Raw genomic sequence first — 9073 nt, 5'->3', positions numbered from 1 at the left:
AAAAGTAAGTCACGTTATAAATGTGGCTCTGGTGTTTTGCTGCGTATCTTGACCTCTGCGTCAGCGATGGAGGTTGGGTGGATGTAGCAGAGAGAGGAGGGTGAGGTCTGGTTGTTGTGAGTTATGAGTCGTATCTCACTCTTCGTTTTTTTTTTTTTTTTTTTTTTTTTTTGTCTAGGTCCTTTTCTCTTGTGATTTACTCGTTGTGGGATGAAGATTGTCGTTACTTGTAGGTGCGTATAGATTATACAGACGACTCGTGGAGTTGTTACTTGTAGTTGATTGTAGATGATTGTAGTTCGTTGGTTCGTCGTAGAAATTTCAAGATTGTTTGTATCAGTACTTTGTTAAACTACTTGCAAGGCGTCCTGTGACCTCTTCACCTCTACATCAGCGTGGTGATCGGGGAGACGGAGGGGGCTGGTTGGAGAGAATACTGTCAGGAGCTGGTTCTGAGTTGTTGGTTGTGAGAGGTATTTTTTTCTTTTCAATCTTGATATTTTGTAGGAATTCACTGTTGATTCGTAGACGAGGTTCGTATACGTTCGTTGCTACCAAATGTCATAAACAGACTTCGTAGTTACTTGTAGAGAAGTTATATATATTAGACTTGTGGACGAGCGGTTGTTATACTTGAGTTGTTTGTAAGTAGATAATCTTGGTTCCCATTTGTCATGCCATGACAGGAGAGGTAAAGAAGAGTATGGGACTCTTTTTATTTGTCTTGGAAATATTAGCAAAGTCTCTCACACACGAGTGAGTATAAGTAGAGTCCAGCTAGCTACCTCCCTGTCTCGCTCTCTCTCTCTCTCTCTCTCTCTCTCTCTCTCTCTCTCTCTCCCAAGTTGCTAAGCTTTTCTCCCCACTACCTGCCGATTCTATGGCCTCTCTCCTTCTGAGCTCTCTTTCCTAAATTCTGGTGAAACAGGGGTCGTGTCACGTGTGTTCACTGTGGTTGGAAAGTTCTAGAAGCCTGTGTGTGAGTATGTGTGTATGTGTGTGTATGGTCACTAGGCTTTGTTCTCCCGCTGTTTCGCTGACAAACTAACTGCATCATCTCCTGACTTGCTACTTCCTAATCTGTCGTCAGTTTTTCCTCAGTTTAACTTGCAAGATCATTTCCCATTCCCAGGCTCGCATAGAGCTGTCTATCTGTCTATTTATCTATCTATCTATTATGATTTGTAAATATAATATGGACTCATAACAAACCTGGAGAAGATTTTCGACATTTTGCATCAAGTTTCCCTTAGCTGAATAAGTGATTAAGAACACACTACGGCTATACATCCTTGCCATGACACTTCTTCGTTATTAGCACCATATTGTAGTGTTAATCTCTTGTTAATACCCAGCATTCAGGATGGAAAGATGGCAATTTTAGGCCAAGTTAAAGTGTACAGAGAATTAAAGCCTTATAAACATCAGGACAGGTAGGACGTGATAAGCAGAAAGGTAAAGCTGCCTGTCACTACTATACTTGATTTTTTTTCCAGCTGATGATCCACTTTCGTGAATGTGGCACCTGCGCACTCCTGCCGCGTGATTGGTTGGTTTCAATTTCAAACCTGAAGTATCATATTTACAAAAAACACTTGTACCTTATATTCCAATTCTCATAAATGCTGTTTTGCATTGTCATTGTACTATACAAACAGACGTGAAACGAGTATGTATCTGTGCTTCACACAAACGGACAATGAATTTGAGGAAGTTGAATTTGAATTGAAATATTTGTTGTTGTAAAAGGTACAGAGTTGTTGCATCTCCGTATATATATATATATATATATATATATATATATATATATATATATATATATATAAACGCATTTGGCTGCGTAAGTGGAGGTGTAGGAGGACTACTTGGCCTTGGGAGAGTCTACTGCCCCCGAGATATAGGTCCTGAAGCCTTTGCCCAGAGTCGGACATATAAAAAAACACACACACAAAAAAAGGGCAAATAAAAGGTTTCTTAATACTTAGTGTGTGCAGTGTGATGAGTAAGGATGAAAGTTTGGAGGGTGAAGTGCTTGAAAGGGTACAACAAGGAAGAAACGTTGGTATTTCCTTGAAAGCAGTGATAAGAAACAGGGAAGTGAGCATGGAAGTGAAAAAGTTACTATATGACAGTATTGTGATACCAGCTCTAACGTATGGAAGTGAAGCTTGGACCTTGTTGGAGGGACACAAGTCAAGAGTGAGAGCAGTGGAAATGAATTATTTGAGAGGAGCATGTGGTGTCACATGGAGAGACAGACTGACAAATGAGGATGTGAAGGAGTGTTGTGGTGTAGATGTGGATGTGATAGGAAGCGTTAGGAGAAACACACTGAGGTGGTTTGGCCATGTGGGGAGAATGGAGAGTGAGAGACTGACGAGGAGAGTATATGTGAGTGAGGTGGAGGGGGAGAGAGGGAGGGGGAGGCCAAGGATGAGATGGATGGATGGAGTGGAGAGGTATATGAGAGAGGGGGTGTGAGCTGGGAGCAGGACAATGAAATGACGAGGGACAGGGCGACGCGGAGGCGATTTGTTTGTGGCCACCCCGTATAGGATTAAGGCGTCTGGCAATAGATGGATGGGTAGATAGATTAATACTTAGGCACTTGTTACATTAGACAATAGTACCATTCTTAGTAATTTAACGGTTTTGTCAGTGGTAAAGTGGTGGAAGTGGGAAGGCAAATGGAACAGCCGCTACAGAGGGGGGGGGGACACGGGAGACGGCCAGGCGGGAAAAACAAGTTGTCTCGTCTCGCTAAATGTCAGACTTTATTATGGATCACACCTACTCCATTGCTTCGATACCTTCGCCCATATTATCCGTAAGTATATATATCCGTAAGCATATATATTTATTTATTTAACAGAGATGCAACAACTCTGTACCTTTTACAACAATATTTCAATTCAAATTCAACTTCCTCAAATTCATTGTCCGTTTGAGTGAAGCACAGATACACACTCGTTTCACGTCTGTTTGTACAGTACAATGACAATGCAAAACAGCATTTATGAAAACTGGAATAAAACGCACAACTGCATTTTGTAAATATGATACTTCAGGTATGAAATTGAAACCAACTAACCACGCGGCAGGAGTGCGCAGGTGCCACATTCACGAGAGTGGATCATCAGCTGGAAAAAAAATCGAGTATAGCTATACGTGTCTTTAGAGTTCAATCCCATCACTTGAATATGCTTTACTGCTTTCTTCACTATAATTTTTTCCTTCACTTATTTCTGTCTTTTTCTTCCTTTCTTTATTAATGTTCTCATCTTATATTTCTCATTCTCTTGCAATTTCCTCCATTTTTTTTCGTTCACTTTTTCGTTGCCATCCTGGATCTTATTTTTTTTTTTTAATTCAGTTTCGTTTCCTCTTGCTGTATCTTTTGTTGTATATCCCCTTTACGTCTTTCTTTTTCCACAATTTTACATCCACAGAAGCTACACAAGAAGTAGAAAGTGAGATGAAGTAAAATGGAGCGGCCTGGGACTCAACTATACGTGTACCCAGTTAACAATTTACCTTTATTCCTCATTATCATTTTTCTCCTTTTCTTTTCTTCCTTCTCCTTATTTCACGTTTTGCTTCATTCCCGTCCTTCTTTCTTCCAGTATTCTAAATTGCCTGTTTTGCTTCCGCCTCCTTTCCCTCGCCCTTTCCTTTCTTTTTCCCTTTCCTTTCTCCTTTTCATTCACTCTGTCTTGTTGCTTTGTTTCATTCTTTCTTTCTCTATTTCGTTCTTTCCTTTTTCATATTTTCTCTGTCTCTTTCTTTCTCATTTATCGTTTTCTTATTCACTTCATTTCTTTATTCCTTTCTATTGTCTTTCTTTACAATATAACATCATTAAAGCAACAAGATATGCAAGGAGTCAAGGTGAAGTAATGGGGAGCGACCTGGCGCTCAGTAAAAGTGTCTGGAGTTCCAACCTTCTCACCTACTGGCTCCTTTTTTTCTCTCTCTTGTATCCTTTTTCTTTCTCTTTCAGTTTCTCTGATCTTCCTTATATTTATGATCTCCTCTCTCTCTCTCTCTCTCTCTCTCTCTCTCTCTCTCTCTAGGTTCCTTTTTATGTTTCTTTTTCGTTTTTTCTTGTAAGTTGTACTTTCTATTTGCCAGTCATTACTCTTTTACTTACAAACTCACTTTTCTTTTACACTGTATTTCTGTCTTTTCCCATTCTTTCTTTCATTTTCTTTCGTTTCACCATTTCTCTTTGTCCATTTGTCCTTTCCTTCTTCATTAGCATCACAAGCTACAACAGCGGTAGGAGGCGAGATGGAGTAAGGTTATCATCACCAACACTAACCTACCTGAAACCACCATCATCATCACTCCCAGTGCAACGGCAACGACCAACATCATCATCATCATCATCATCATCATCATAATCATCATCAGTATCGATACAGTTATATTATTCATGATTCTAATCATCATCATCATCATTATAATCATTATCGACAGATAACATTCTTAAATCTAATCAACATCTTCATCATCATCATCATCATCATAATCATCATCGACAGATATCATTCTTAAATCTAATCAACATCATCATCGTCATTATCATCATCATTAGCATCACCTTCAGCACAATTAGGTACATTAGATCAGTCACAACTATATTACAGCAGCTCAAGCTACGACAGAGTCAGGAGGCGAGATGAAATAAGGTGTAGCGGCCTGGGACTCTACTACACCTGTACCTGTTTAACACCTTCACCCTGTATTGCACCATACTCCTTTACTATGTTTATCTATCATTTATGGCTTCTTTTTTATTTATTCCGCATTTTCTTTCTACCTTTATCCTTTCCTCTATCATTCCTTTCTCATATCTGTCTCCTCTTCATTTGTCTTTCTGTCTTTCTCATTTTCGTGTCATTAGTATGCACTACAACCAACAGCCACTGTATTTGGTTGACTTTGGTAAATTTACGTTGATTCTCAGGATGCCATGACTCACTCTGAATTGGATACAATCGTTTGGCAGCAGCTGGAATACAATATTAGATCTGTGAAGAAAGGGAAATAAACAGAATATAAAAGAGAGAGATTGGTGAGAGAGCGTGATTATCACATTGGGTAGGATAAAATTTGGTAGGCTGGAGAGAGTATAATAAAAATTGGAAAAATGCCATAAACAATGATAAGGGAAGGTACAGGAAAGAGACAGTGATAAAGGTTACAGTGTAAAGGACAATAGAAGAATTATTAATAGACAGCACGACAAAAAAAGTATAAGAGAGATATTATAGTAAACAAAGAGGATGTTAGGAGAAGGCATAATACGAGACAGGATGGAAGAGTGGTAAGCAGGAGGCGAGGAAGACCGAGATAGATCCACTCCCAGCACCATACTGGCTGGCTGAGGTTCAAGCTACTTTGCACGCTTGCCTAGTTTTTACATATTTCAATTTTTTTCTGTATATGTATTTCTATCTACCTACATCTCTATCTATATGTCTGTCTGTCTATCTATCTGTCTATCTACCTATCTATCTCTTTGTCTGTCTGTCTATCTAATCAGTCTGTCTACCTATTTATATGCATGCATCTGTCAAGCCATTGCTCAGCGCTAGGTGGCCGAGGTTCACTCTACCTTCATATAAATACCTCCGTTTCCACATCTGTATTTATCAGTTACTCAGTCAATTAGTCCATCTATCTGTCTTTCTAACTATATATGTATCTGTTTACCTATCTGCCTATCTATCTTCTATGTATCTATCCTCCCATCTATATCCATCCATCAGTTCGCCCATTTATCTGTCAGTCTACCTAACCGTTCCTTCCTCTATCTATCTGTCTATAACCATCTCTCCGTCTATCTATCTAACTACCTGTCTATCTATCTATCTATGAATCAAAAGCTATTCATCTGACTGTATTGACCTACTATTCTATCTTTATATTTATCCACATACGTCCGTCTCTATCAATCTATACCTCTACCAATCAGTCTCTCTCTCTCACTTTCTCTCTCTCTCTCTCTCTCTCTCTCTCTCTCTCTCTCTTTTCAACCTTCCAGTTCTATGGTTCACTGTCAGGCCTTGCATGGGATGCTGTATGAATGTATGTATGTATGTATGTATGTATGTGTGTATGTATGTGTGTATGTATGTATGTATGTGTGTATGTATGTATGTATGTATGTGTGTATGTATGTATGTATGTCATCCACCTTCCAGTTCTAAGGTGCTCACAGTCCTGCCTTGTATGGGCTGCTGTATTTTTCGGTGTCATTCTTGCTGCCTCCAGACGATTTCATTAAACTTGTGGCAGACTCTTGTAGTGAAGGGTTTAATGAAGCATTTATCTAACCCTCTGCTTCCAAAAGTTGCTCCTAAACTGAGGAAAATCGTTTGAAGGTGACAAGAATAAAATAAAAAATACGTCATCGGAGTGAAGGGGTTAATTGCACCTCAAACTAACATCTCTCCATCTTGAACCCTGACCTGTACCAAGACATTAACACAGCAACACCGCGGTAGTCACGAAGAAGTGCTGTGGAAAGGATGTACAGCCGTTGTATTGTGTTATTCTACCACTGAACTGTAAAACGAGATTAAGAATAGAATATGATGCTAGTCACGAAGAAGTGCTCTGCAAAGGATGTAGAGCCGTAGTATTGTGTTATTCTGCCACTGTACTGTAAAACCAGATTAACAATAGAATATGATGCTAGTCACGAAGAAGTGCCGTAGAAATGATATAGAGCAGTAGTATTGTCTTATTCTGCCACTGACCTGACATTAACACTAGGATATGATGCTTGTCACGAAGAAGTGTTATGACATGTGTGTACAGCCGTAGTATTGTCTTATTTTGCCATCGAAAATAGCTAAAATCTCAGCAACGTTCAGGTGAAACAATCATAGTCAGTTTACTGCTAATGCCTCTCTCTCTCTCTCTCTCTCTCTCTCTCTCTCTCTCTCTCTCTCTCTCTCTCTCTCTCTCTCTCTCTCTCTCTTGTTCTTGTTCATGGAGCTTCATACTAATATTTCATTAGGAAAGAAGTTTAGAGTGATCATGATGATGATGATGATGATGATGATGATGATGATGATGATGACAGTGAAGATGATGTGTGATCCATTGTTACTTACGACTCTGATAAAATACCTTTTAAAAGTTTTTGTGTTTTCTTATTTCGCTTTACGCATCCAACCTTCCTCCCCCATTTCTCTCTGTCTCTGTCTCTCTCTCTGGATAAACAGATCGAAGGCAAATCAACAATAAATACAAGACAAATCAACCCCTTCAAAACGGTGACGTATTATATATTTTTCTCCTGGTACCCGAAGAAGATTTTTTCAGGTAAGGGCCCCCTAGCAGAGCAGGGGTTAATGTAGGCGATACCCAACCCCTCCAGTTCCAGAAGTCTGCCCTAAGCTGCATAACATCGTCAGGAGACAGGATAAATAAAATGATAAATAAGGAGGACATGAGACTGGCCAGAGTCACACGGCCTTGGTCTCAGCAACCCTGGCATCGAGGGTGAGTTACCTATGCAGTCTCATCACCATCCATATCATCATGACCATCATCATCATCATCATCATTATCATCATCATCATCATCATCATTAGTTCAATCACAAGCTTCGTTATCATCACTTCGTCATCGTCGTCTTCGAAGCTGTCGTCTTCATCGTCATCTTCGCTGCCATCGTCATCCTAACCAATATTAAAATAAGCATTACAATCGTTATCGTCGTTGTCCTCCTTCTCATCATCGGCGTAATAATAATAATCTATCTATCTATCTATCTATAGCCCGACGCCCTAATCCCTCAAAGGATGGTCGCAGACAAAACGCCTCCAAGTCACTCTGTCACCCACCATTTGACTCCCCTCCCCCCAACTCACCCCCCCCTCCCTCATATACCTTTCAACTCCATCCCTCCACCTCATCCTCGGTCTACCCCTCCCTCTCCCTCCCTCCACCTCACCTACATACACCCTCTTAGTCAGTCTTTCATTCTCCATCCTCTCCACATGTCCAAACCACCTCAGTGTATTTCTCCTAATCTTTTCAACCACATCCACATCTACCCCACAACGTTCCTTCACTTCTTCATTCGTCAACCTGTCCCTCCACGTCACTCCACATGCTCCTCTCAAGTAACTCATTTCCACTGCTCTCACTCTTGACTTGTTCCCCTCTTGCAAGGTCCACGCCTCGCTTCCATACGTCAGGGTAGGGATCATAATACCATCATGCAGTGACTTCTTAACTTCCATACTCACCTCCCTATTTCTCATCACTGCTTTCAGTGTGCCAACAACCTTCCTTCCCTGCTGTACCCTTTCACGTACTTCATCCCCCAAAGTTCCATCCTTACTCATCACACTACCCAAGTACTTGAATGCACTCACATTCTCCATATCCTCACCATCCAACCTCACTGCACACTCTGTGACTTCATTCCTCTCAAACACCATAACTTTACTTTTGTTTACATTAACTTTCAGCTTTCTCCTCCTACACACTGTCCCAAATTCATTCACCAAACCTTGCAACTCCCATTCATCTTCACTCAACAACACTGTATCATCAGCAAACAGCAACACCGGAAGCTTCCAAATCTCACCCTCATTCATTAGGGCCACCCCCACATCCACTGCCCTACCTTGTACCTCCTTTACAACCCCATCCATATATATATTAAACAGCCATGGAGACATTACACACCCCTGTTTCAGTCCCACATTGAGATCAAAGAACTCACTCAGCTCACCATCCACTCGCACCGTAGCCCTAGCTCCCTCGTACATACTCCTCACAGCACTCAACAATTTCCCCTCCACTCCATATATTCTTAATACCTTCCACATACCTTTCCTATCTAGTCTGTCATAAGCTTTCTCCAAGTCCATGAAGGCAGCGTACACTTTCCTTCCCTTCTCTAGATACTTCTCCACTAAACATCTTAGAACAAATATCTGATCTACACACCCTTTTCCCTTCCTAAATCCCCCTTGTTCTTCTCCAACTAGCTCCTCTGTCATATGCCTAACCCTATCAATGAGTATTCTACCATATATTTTAC

This window comes from Coenobita brevimanus, chromosome 112, assembly GCF_032717465.1.
Source record: "Coenobita brevimanus isolate Jiangsu-jjx chromosome 112, ASM3271746v2, whole genome shotgun sequence".
In the NCBI taxonomy this organism is placed as follows: Eukaryota; Metazoa; Arthropoda; class Malacostraca; order Decapoda; family Coenobitidae; genus Coenobita; species Coenobita brevimanus.
Note: the sequence above shows the minus strand (reverse complement) of the source record.